The sequence below is a fragment of the Aquarana catesbeiana genome, linkage group LG05 (assembly GCF_042186555.1).
Source record: "Aquarana catesbeiana isolate 2022-GZ linkage group LG05, ASM4218655v1, whole genome shotgun sequence".
NCBI classification, from domain to species: Eukaryota; Metazoa; Chordata; class Amphibia; order Anura; family Ranidae; genus Aquarana; species Aquarana catesbeiana.
In genome coordinates this window covers 583,136,645-583,149,239 of record NC_133328.1, presented here as the reverse complement: position 1 = coordinate 583,149,239, position 12,595 = coordinate 583,136,645, and the positions used below count along the sequence as shown (strand labels likewise).

Here is a 12,595-nt window from a genome sequence, read left to right as displayed (position 1 = left end):
CTCTTTTTTTGTTTATAGCGCAAAAACTAAAAACCGCAGAGATGATCAAATATCACCAAAAGAAAGCTCTATTTGTGGGAAAAAAAGGATGTCAATTTTGTTTGGGTACAAGGTTGCACGACCGCGCAATTGTCAGTTAAAGCGACGCAGTGCCGAATCGCAAAAAGTGCTCTGGTCAGGAAGGGGGTAAAATCTTCCGGGGCTGAAGCGGTTAAATTATTTTTTAATGAATACATAGCTGGGTTGAGTTATGTTTTTTTTAAACATTTTCCTAGCGCTCAACTTTAATCATTCTGTTAATACCTTAAATACATATCTGGATATAACATTTTTGGGAAATAACCGTTTCCACATGTTCACTTCATTATATTACAGGATATCTGTGGTCACAGGGATGGCACAGTAAAGGGGGGGAGGGGGGGGGACGTGATGGAACACATCCAGCCCTGTTTACATCACTTGTGACAAATGAAAATGATCTTATTCCATTGTGACGGCTCGGATATGTTCAGTTTCGCAGTGACTCTGTCATCCATTCATGCAATCACCACCCACTGCTTCCCCAGTTTAATATGGGAACAATAAGTACTTCCATTTAGGGGACACAGCCGTCACTAGGTGTCTGACTCACACCTGACAATGCCATCACTACTCATTAACAAATGCAGAAGCGTATGGCACAGCAGCCTGAGAATACAGTGAATGGTAGGCAGCCGACACTGACTGTATCAGAGTAAACCTCATGACTCTGTTTGTTGAATCTGTTCCACTTTCTGGCGTCAGTCTCATTAAAGGGCACTCGTCCATATTAACCATTGACAGTAGAGTTTCTTTGATTCAGATCGGGGTCGCAATTTAAATAAAGACCCCCATAAGCACTTTTTCCATCTCAATTGACTGCATGGCATCACCCAAATACATTTCTGAAAAACAACTCATCTTAAAAAATATATATAATATATGTATATACAGTGCCTTGAAAAAGTATTCATACCCATTGACATTTTTCACATGTTGTCATGTTACAACCAAAAATGGAAATTTATTTTGTTGTGCTTTTATGTGATAGACCAACACAAAGTGGCACATAATTGTGAAGTGGAAGGAAAATGATAAATGGTTTTCAAATTTTTTTTACAAATAAATATGTGAAAAGTGTGGCGTGCATTTGTATTCAGCCCCCTTTACTCTGATTCCCCTAACTAAAATCCAATTGCCTTCAGAAGTCACCTAATTAGTAAATAGAGTCCACCTGTGTATAATTGAATCTCAGTATACATACAACTGTTCTGTGAAGCCCTCAGAGGTTTGTTAGAGAACCTTAATGAACAAACAGCATCATGAAGGCCAAGGAACACACCAGACAGGTCAGGGATAAAGTTGTGGAGAAGTTTAAAGCAGGGTTAGGTTATAAAAAAATATCCCAAGCTTTGAACATCTCACAGAGCATTGTTCAATCCATCATCCGAAAATAGAAAGAGTATGGCACAACTTCAGTCCTACCAAGACATGGCCGTCCACCTGAACTGACAGGCCGGCAAGGAGAGCATTGATCAGAGAAGCAGCCAAGAGGCCTATGGTAACTCTGGAAGAGCTGCAGAGATCCACAGCTCAGGTGGGAGAATCTGTCCACAGGACAACTATCAGTCGTGCTCTCCACAAATCTGGCCTTTATGGAAGAGTGGCAAGAAGAAAGGCATTGTTGAAAGAAAGCCATAAGAAGTCCTGTTTGCAGTTTGTGAGAAGCCATGTGGAGGACACAGCAAACATGTGGAAGAAGGTGCTCTGGTCAGATGAGACCAAATTTGAACTTTTTGGCCTAAAAGCAAAATGCTATGTGTGGTGGAAAACTAACACTGCACATCACCCTGAACACACCATCCCCACCGTGAAACATGGTGGTGGCAGCATCATGTTGTGGGGAAGCTTTTCTTCAGCAGGGACAGGGAAGCTGGTCAGAGCTGATGGGAAGATGGATGGAGCCAAATACAGGAAAATCTTAGAAGAAAACCTGTTGGAGTCTGCAAAAGACTTGAGACTGGGTCGGAGGTTCACCTTCCAGCAGGACAACAATCCTAAACATACAGCCAGAGCTACAATGGAATGGTTTAGATCAAAGCATATTCATGTGATAGAATGGCCCAGTCAAAGTTCAGACCTAAATACAATTTAGAATCTGTGGCAAGACTTGAAAATTGCTGTTCACAGACGCTCTCCATCCAATCTGACAGAGCTTGAGCTATTTTGCAAAGAATAATGGGCAACATTTTCACTCTCTAGATTTGCAAAGCTGGTAGAGACATCCCCAAATTGTAATTGCAGTAAAGGGTGGTTCTACAAAGAAGTATATATATATATATATATATATATATATATATACCGTATTTATCGGCATATAACATGCACTTTTTCCCCCTTAAAATCAGGGGAAAATCGCGGGTGCGTGTTATACGCTGATCCCCTGCGATCCCCCGCTGACTGAGCGGAGCGATCGCCGACCGCGATTTTAAAATGGCGCCGCCATACACAGAGCTGGTCCTCGGCTCTTCTCAGCCACTTTCGGCTTCACTCGAGCGCCACCCGAACCTAGCCAAGTGTACTCGGCTAGGTTCGGCTAGCTCCGCTCACAGTCAGGCCCATCCCGGGCGGCACTACGAGTGGAGCCGAAAGTGGCCGAAAGTGAACGAGAGCCGCCGAGAAGAGCCGAAGACCGGCTCTGTGTATTTCGGCGCCATTTTTAAACTGCAGTGACACTGACATGTCACTGCAGTTTTACTGCAGCCTGGGCAAGGCTGCAAAAGGACACAGAAAAGCTTCAGATCGGCACTGGCAAAGCTGCAAGGCTGCAAATGGACACTGATAAGGCTGCAAATGACACCAAGGCTGCTAAAGTACATTGCTACTTTATGGAAGGTATATACATTTGTTACATAGAGATAAATGACCAACACTGTGGGTGACAGAAAAACATATACCGTACCACATAACATAACCTCAATATATTCCTGAAAAAGAGCAACTCTTTTTGAGAAAAAACAAAAAAAATACCGCTACTTAATGGAATATAACCCAGTTATATAAAGATACATGACCCAACACTGTGCATGAGGGAACAATGTATACCTCCGGCTCCGGCTAAGCACTTTAAACTGACCACATACAGTGATACCTCGGTTCAGGAACGCTTCTGTTCAGAAACAACTCGGTTAGCGAACAGAAGAGCTCAAAAAACTTTGCTTTGGTTCACGAACACGAGCCACGCCCATTTTCCCTGCTCTGACACTATATTGAGAAGCTTTTTGGTGTGCTTTTCATCACATACTGTACAGTACTATACCGGACATCCAGTATGGCTCCAAAGAAAATTCAGAGCAAGCATAGTGGTAAGAAGAAAGTGCGGAGCAGTACCGGATTAACCTGATTTACATTGAACCCTATGGGAAAATTTGCCTTGGTTTACGAATTAAGTTCCTGATCCGAGGTATCACTGTATCACTGAATATTCTGCTAAAAAAAAAAAAAAAAAAATCACTGCTACTTTATAAAATGCCCCATACACTATCTGGCCACTTTATTTGGTACACCCGTTCAATTGCGTGGCAACACAAATAGCTAATCAGCCAATCACTTGGCAGCAACTCAATGCATTTAGGCATCTAGACGTGGTGAAGACAACTTGCTGAAGTTCAAACCGAGCATCAGAATGGGGAAGAAAGATGATTTAAAGTGTTCCTAAGCCCAGGACCCTGCATTCACTATAGCTGATCTCCCACAGTACACAGAACATGGAAATGCAATCGTTTAAGTAAATATAAACTGCTAAATACCTTTTCTCATCAGCGGTATATAGCAGTCTTGTGACTTCTACCAGTGTCTGGTTAAAGCTTGTAGGAGGAGTTTTCATACTGCACTGACTGTCCTATCAGGATGCAGGACACCTGACCCTCTGTCTGGACAGTGCTGATCACATGCCAACGGTGATCACCTACGGCCACATCTCCCTGAAAGCGCCCGATCTCGTCTGATGTTGGAGGCTAAGCAGGGTCGGGCCTGGTTAGTACCTAGATGGGAGACCGTCTGGGAATACCAGGTGCTGTAGGCTTTTGTTTTTTTGGAGTTGGCTGATTTTTTTTCTCGTTTCCGAAGAAAAAAAAAATGCTCTAGCAATACACACCATACTGAGCATGTGCAGCCTGACTCCAATAACTCTGTCTTATCTGGACATGTTATGTGGACAATGCAAGAAGAGGAGGATCTGTGCATACAGAATCAAACAGCCTTTTTACACAATGCAGAGGATTAACCCCTTAGGTTGCACAGTGAGTATAACAAGCGTGCTTTACTGCCTATACAGACTGATTTTACTGTTGTGGGTTTAGTAACACTTTAAGTGACTTTGAACGTGGCGTGGATGTTGGTGCCAGATGGGCTGGTCTGAGTATTTCAAAAACTGCTAATCTACTGAGATTTTCACACACAGCCATCTCTCGGGTTTACAGAGAATGGTCGAAAAAAAAAATATCCAGTGAGCGGAAATTATGTGGAGGAAAATGCCTTGTTGATGTAAGAGGAGAATGGGCAGACTGGCTTGAGATGATAGAAAGGCAACAGTAACACAAATAAACCACTCGTTACACCCAAGGTATGCAGAATACCATCTCTGAATGCACAACACATCGAACTTTGAAGCAGATGGGCTACAGCAGCAGAAGACTACACCGGGTGCCACTCTTATCAGCTAAGAACGGTAAACTGAGGCTACAATTCACACAGGCTCACCAAAATTGGACAATAGAAGATCGGAAAAATGTTGCCTGGTCTGATTAGTCTCGATTTCAGCGACATTCAGATGGTCGGGTCAGAATTTGGCATAAACAACATGAAAGCATGGATCCATCCTGCCTTGTATCAATGGTTCAGGCTGGTGGTGGTGTAATGGTGTGGGGGATATTTTCTTGGCACACTTTGGGCCCCTTAGTACCAATTGAGCATTGTTTAAACCCCACGACCTACCTGAGTATTGTTGCTGACCATGTCCATCCCTTTATGACTACAGTGTACCCATCTTCTGATGGCTCCTTCCAGCAGGATAATGCACCATGTCACAAAGCTCAAATAATCTCACCACTGTTTTTTTGAACATGACAATGAGGTCACTGTACTCCAATGTCCTCCACAGTCACCAGATCTCAATCCAATAGAGCACCTTTGGGATGTGGTGGAATGAGAGATTCAAATCGTTGACGTGCAGCCGACAAATCTGCAGCAACTGAGTGATGCTATCATGTCATTATGGACCAAAATCTATGAGGAATGTTTCCAACACCTTGTTGAATCTATGCCATGAAGAATTAAGGCGGTACTATATCTATGTCTGAATATAAGGATATTTGACCCAACACTGTTCATGATGGAAAAATGAATAGTCCCACTAAGCAACCATTACTGACCACACATCTTAACTAGGGATGCACCAAATGGGTTTTTTGGTGCCGAAACCGATGCCGAAAATAAATCTTCCTTCATCCTGAAAACCGAAACAGCACCGATACCGAAAGGGACTGTTTTTAAAAATATTTTTATACAGGAGATGGTCAGAGACTGGGGACATGGTACAGGAGATGGTCAGAGACTGGGGACATGGTACAAGAGGTGGTCAGAGACTGGAGACATGGTACAGGAGATAGTCAGAGACTGGGGACATGGTACAGGAGATTGTCAGAGACTGGAGACATGGTACAGGAGATAATCAGAGACTGGGGACATGGTACGGGAGATGGTCAGAGACTGAAGACATGGTACAGGAGATGGTCGGAGACTGGGGACATGGTACAGGAGATAGTCAGAGACTGGGGACATGGTACGGGAGATGGTCAGAGACTGAAGACATGGTAGAGGAGATGGTCAGAGACTGGGGACATGGTACAGGAGATGGTCAGAGACTGGGGACATGGTACAGGAGATGGTCAGAGACTGGGGACATGGTACAGGAGATGGTCAGAGACTGGGGACATGGTACAGGAGATGGTCAGAGACTGGAGACATGGTACAGGAGATGGTCGGAGACTGGGGACATGGTACAGGAGATAGTCAGAGACTGGGGACATGGTACAGGTGATGGTCAAAGACTGGGGACATGGTACGGGAGATGGTCAGAGACTGGGGACATGGTACAGGAGATTGTCAGAGACTAGGGACATGTCTCATGTTTCAGATGTGGATATGGCTTTGTATGCCCTGAGCCAGCGCTACTCTGGCCACGCCCCCTACCGGGGCTTGGTCACAGAGGTCATTTCTATGAGGGCACTTGTGGAAGAGGAGAAGCCAGGAGCGCTGGCGGGGGGAACCCAGAAGAGGAAGATTGGGGCTGCTCTGAGCAAATCCATTACACAGAGCAGGTAAGTAGGATATCCCCTGTATTTTCATGTGCCGGCGTCATCGGCACTTGCGCACTGAAGCAATGGCAAGTACGTGCTGTTTGCTTCAGTGAGTGTGCCGTTACCGGCAGCTCCCACGCGCATGCGCGGGAGTGACGTAATCGCGGCTCCGGCCGATCACAGCGCCGGAGCCGCCATACCGGAAAGTAACCCCCGGGAGTGATGTCGCTGGCTGGTGCTGTGTACGGGCACCGCAGCAAGGGCTTCAATCTCAGGTGAGTATTACATAATGAGCTAGTATGCCTTTGTCTTGCAGGTGTTAGTTTTTTTTTTTTTTTTACTTTAAGCTTTGACAAAAAAAAACTGGAAGCTGATTGGTTTCTATGCAGAGCTGCACCAGATTTTTCACTCTCCAGTTTTAGTAAATGAACCCCATTGCGTACGATGGAAGTACATACTGGGGTTGATTTACTAAAGGCCAACAGACTGTATTTAGCCAATGAGGAGTGAGAGAGCCGACACTTCCAGGGGAGAATGCAAGCAGCTGTGGCAACACACATTCTGTTCATAACATTAAAAATTGGACCTTGAGAAATGCTACACAGCCATCACTGGTGTGCATGTAGATAGGTCATGGCTGCAAAGAGGATGCAGGAGATGAACAGTACTGAGGTGCAACAAAGAATTTTAAAAAAGGAAAATGTATGACAATTGTTTATGATATGCAATGCTTTACCAAAGTAAATGCCATTCAGTCAGAGTTCACATCTACTTTGACAAGGAGCATAATTCCACTTGTCATCAATTTAGAGTCATGAGATCAATAATGTGAATTCTGATGGGCTGCCCTGAGTCATGCCGCACATCGCCGTCTGCTGTATTAATCACAGGATATAGCCGGCTTCGGCCACAGGTTCATTTATTTAAAATACAACTCTTTGATTGCGGTTTGGGTTTCAAGAAGTCATCATTCTGCAAGACAACAGATCTCTTTCAAGCAGATAAACACACCGTCACTGATCAGATAACACATTAAAATTAACAAGACCACATGTTTTAAAGAGAACCAGAGATTCAAAGTCCATCCTGCACTAACCCTCATGCAGTATAAATATACAGGACTGTTCAGAAAGGGAAAGAGCCGTATACAAGGTGTACTCACTGAGAATGACCAATCAGAATTCATCTTCCACTGAAGTCAAGTCTTTGCCATGTGCGTCCCAAGGGCGACCAAAAATTGCACATCATCACCAACAATTTCACATCAATCCCTAAAGCAAACCTAAACTCTCTCATTTAACATGAACTATTTTAATCCTTATGCTGCCAGCCTTAGTAAATAGATAAGAAGATATTTTATATATACTTGTTTTACATTTCTTCCATTGCTTCCTGGTTTCTGGCCTAGGCCAAAATTATGTCATACATCCCAGGAGTCTTCAATGGATATATTTTTTTTTTCTTTTATCTGGAGGAGGAGAGGAGGGGCTTTCTCAGCTAAACACGCCATGCTGTCTGCATGCCTGAGCTAAGGGCAGATGGATTCCCTCGCAGGGGATTGTGCTGTAGTATGCAGTGTGAATAAGGCCTTAGGGCAATGGTTGTCAACTTGTGAGCTAAAGGGGGCTTCAAATGCAGCCCATGACATCACCAAAGGGCCGCACATAATGTTCAATATATGTAATGTTTAACAGGACTGCCAGGAACTGCAGACCTATTAGAGGATCAGAGAGTGAGGACAGGATACATTGTTGGCTGGAGATATGCTGCAGAAGACAATACGAAACTGGGAACATGTTACATGAGCCTAGTAGAGATCAGTGTTATTACCCTAATCAATGCTCCCACTACAGACTGCTGAGATCCGAGGGCCGCACATCATATATCAAAGGGCCACATATGGCTCTTGGGCCGCACGTTATATACCAACGGGCCGCATATGGCCCTTGGGCTGCATGTTATATACCAATAGGCCACACGTTATATACCAAAGGGCCGCATATGGCCCTTGGGCCCCACTTTATATACCAAAGGGCCGCATATGGCCCTTGGGCCGCACGTTATATACCATAGGGCCCCATATGGCCCTTGGGTCGCATGCTATATACCAAAGGGCCGCACGTTATATACCAAAGGGCCGCATACGGCCCTTGGGCCGCACTTTATATACCAAAGGGCCGCATATGGCCCTTGGGCCGCACGTTATATACCATAGGGCCCCATATGGCCCTTGGGCCGCACTTTATATACCAAAGGGCCGCATATGGCCCTTGGGCCGCACGTTATATACCATAGGGCCCCATATGGCCCTTGGGCCGCACGTTATATACCAAAGGGCAGCACGTTATATACCAAAGGGCCGCATATGGCCCTTGGGCTGCACGTTATATACCAAAGGGCCGCACGTTATATATAAAAGGGCTGCATATGGCCCTTGAGCCGCACGCTATATACCAAAGGGCCGCATATGGTCCTTGGGCCGCACGTTATATAGCAAAGGGCCGCATATGGCCCTTGGGCCGCACGTTATATACCAAAGGGCCGCATATGGCCCTTGGGCCGCACGTTATATACCAAAGGGCCGCATATGGCCCTTGGGCCGCACGTTATATACCAAAGGGCCGCATATGGCCCTTGAGCCGCACGCTATATACCAAAGGGCCGCACGTTATATACCAAAGGGCCGCATATGGCCCAAGGGCCGCATATGGCCCTTGGGCCGCGCGTTATATACCAAAGGGCCGCCTATGGTCCTTGTTCCGCACGTTATATGCCAAAGGGCCGCATATGGCCCTTGAGCCGCACGCTACATACCAAGGGGCCACACGTTATATACCAAAGGGCCGCACATTATATACCAAAGGGCCGCATATGGCCCTTGGGCCGCACGTTATATACCAAAGGGCTGCATATGGCCCTTGGGCCGCATCTGGCCCTTGGGCGGCAGGTCGGGCACCATGGCTTTAGGATTTACAATTACTAAAACCCAACAGGTTTTTCTGGTTTAGCTATAACATAAATAACATGTTCATTGTTCACATCTGTTAAGTATTTTTGTACACATGTATTATTTACTGTGCAAGTATTTTTATTTTGTTAGTAAAATGACAGTGAAGGAGATAAAAGTGTTCCATGTCAATGAAGAATAGTACATTGGTGTATCTCTCTTTCTCTTTTTTTTCTCGTAGAAAATATATCTGAATAGGAGTCATCCATAGCATATAAACAGAGCAGCGGCATCATTTGTTTCTGGGTTTCTCCCCAGCTAATAGCCTGCAGGACAGACCCTGACATGAAGCAGAAATGACAGGCAGGCCTGGATTCCCATCACTGGATCTTGTGGGCACATAAAATTTGGTGCACAAAGCAACACCCCCCTCTGCTAGGATCATCCCTACAACACAGAATATTGTCTTGTGTGACCTCGATTAAGCCCCTTTCACATGGACAAGAAAAACACTACTTTTTTTTTTTTTTTATTGTTTCTGAGCTGTATTTCAGCAAATGCGTCCATGCACATTGTGGTGTTTATGTTCGTTTTTTTTGGAGCAGCTTTTAGGGGCATAATAGAAAATGAACCAACCCTGCATTCAGAGAGGAGTTTACTGGCAGAATCTACACATACACATGCACATGGGTGGTCAGCACTTCTGCCTAGCAGCACTAGGGTTGTTGGTTCTAACCACGACACTAACTGCCTGGAGTTTGTGTGTTCTTCCTGTACCTGTGTGGGTTTCTTCTAGGTACTCTGGTCTCCCCCCACTCTCCAATGCTTCTAAACGCTATACACCAGTAAATGCACATAAACCAGTGGTTGTCAACATATACAACATATATAATTGTGTACATAAGAGCATATTGGTGGCTTAGCGCAGGAGTCCCCAAACTACAGCCACAACTAGGGCCACGTCCAGCCTGCTGCTACGTTTTATCTGGCCCACAGCTAGGGTCAGTGGCGTATCCTTAAATTTTTAGTTCACCTTTACAAAAAAAAAAAAACTGCCTATGCAGGTAAGGAGTGTTTGTAGATAAAAAACGAACCATCCTGATCTGACTAAGGATTAATAATGTTCTTGCTATAGGTGTAGGCCATTTGCATACCTCATGAAGCCTGAATGAAAGACTCCCAGGACGTTGCTAAGATGTTGTAAAGTGAGGCCTACTTGTTACTGTTCACCTCCACCATCACAGGAGTGAGCTCTCAAATGCTGAGCTCAGAACTACTGCGTCAGGGGAGAGAAAAGAGAATGTGAGGGGGGTTTAAATCAGAGAAAGAGCTCCCTCCTCTTAGGGGACGAGATGAGCAGCAACAAGTAGGCCTCACTTAGCAACATCCTGGGATTATTCCAGTCAGGCTTCATGAGGTACACGGATGGCCTACCTATAACAAGGACATTATTCAACTTTAGTCAGAGTTGCACAGTTTGTTTTTATCTACAGATGCCCCTTATCTCCATAAGCAGTTTTTTGGTAAAGGTGAACTTACCCTTTAATGTGCACTGAATGAGGTCAGTAGAGGCTGCCTTTGGTCTCCGCTTCTGAAGGGGGGCGCTAATAGAGACCCTAATGTAAGCAAGAACTCCTAAGGTAGACTCTGATGTAACAAAGGCTCTGATGGGGACACCAATGTAAGGCTGCATGAGTGCTGCCGGCACTGGGGAGCTACAGTTCATTGAGGGAACCATGAATCGGGTCGGTACAGTTTGGATGGCCTAGAATGGTCCGGCCTATTCAGGTGAGCGTTTCCACTGCAAGTCGGACCACCAGGGGCATACGTGGGTTTAGAAAAAATGCCTAGCATGGCGTCACACGTCCACCAATCAGTGGAATGTATCGTAGCTCCGCCCTAACCGAACCGTACCATTTTCTATGGCCCCAAATCTGAAGCAGGACCCAGAATGGTGCGGTTCGGTTCCGTTGTATGGGCTGCTTTCATAATGGAAACACTCAAAATAGCGTACCGTACCGAACCAAACCGAACCAATCCGCTCAGTGGAAACAAGGCATTAGATTATCGACCCTCAACAAGAACCAATAGTAATTCACTGACAAAACCTTTTTTTTTTTTTTTGGCATTTTGAAAACTGTGAATGCTCCCCAATCATTGGTGCCTTCAAATCTAAAATTGGCCATATTGTAAATACAGCCATGTGTGGCTGAGGTCAGGATTCCCATGGAAATAAGGCATATGTAGCTCAAACAGAGGAATGCAGAGAACAAAATAGATAACGAGTGTGAACTTTGACTTTGAACAATTAATTGCACATGGTTAGAAAATCAATCATTTGTTGCAATAAAACTATAAGGTTAGGTTACATATGACCATGGCCAGATCTCAATACACTGTACTTCCAAAGGTTGTTTTTTATTTCCTTGCCTTCAGGACCAAAGGGTCAGGATGTTAATGTATAATGAAGACTGCTTTCTCCTGAATCTTCGCCACCTTCAGCCAGTGCCTTTTTGCCGCAATGCTGGAACAAACCTCGGCCAAGGCCTATGTGCCAAGTTTAAATGAATAAACCCGTGCTAAAGTGCTACACCTCCCAATCAGTAACCAATCATTTAACAGCAGCACTCACCAGTTTTAAACACATGAAAATACTAATAGAATAAATAATGATTGTGTTGCGCTGAATGTAATGTGAATCAATCCAATAATGTCACATAAACGATCATAACACATACATAAAAAATACAGTTTATGATTTATCCTGTGACTTTAAATGTATTTCAAATCCATATGTCCAAATTAATTATATAAAGTTCTAAGTGCAAAAAGTCCCAGCAAAAAAAGTTCAACCTGCATGAGTGAATCTTCTTAAACCAGCAAACACCCCTGTACACCAGTCACCAAGATCCACACTGCAGCTTACCACATAGTTAGATCTTAATAATTAAGACTCGGAACTGCCTCTTCCCATGCTCTCCTACTCGATCTTACCATAAGGGTTGCTCATAGTGCCGCATAATTATTCATACAGAAGGAAAAGAGGTAAAGAGCTAATAGCGCTGTACTTTCTACTCCTTTATTGCATAAAATATGTCATATACAGTACTCACAAATTGAGAGACATTCAAAGCTTAATACAAACGTCTGCTGACTCCCGAGGCGGGAGTGATGAAGTCAACGATTGGCTCCGCCATATGTGTTACGTCTGAAGGGATGTCTTCCAAGGGGCATTTTTTATGCAATAAAGGAGTAAAACATACTTCATTAT

At 44.5% G+C, this 12,595-nt stretch overlaps 1 protein-coding gene and 1 pseudogene across 48 annotated transcripts in view; one reads left to right on the top strand and one right to left on the bottom strand.

Annotated features, from left to right (window-relative positions):
- RIMS2 (regulating synaptic membrane exocytosis 2) overlaps positions 1-12,595 on the bottom strand; it is a 911,223-nt gene that overhangs the window by 847,859 nt on the left and 50,769 nt on the right. The window lies entirely within an intron of this gene.
- LOC141146320 (5S ribosomal RNA) lies at positions 3,984-4,102 on the top strand (annotated as a pseudogene).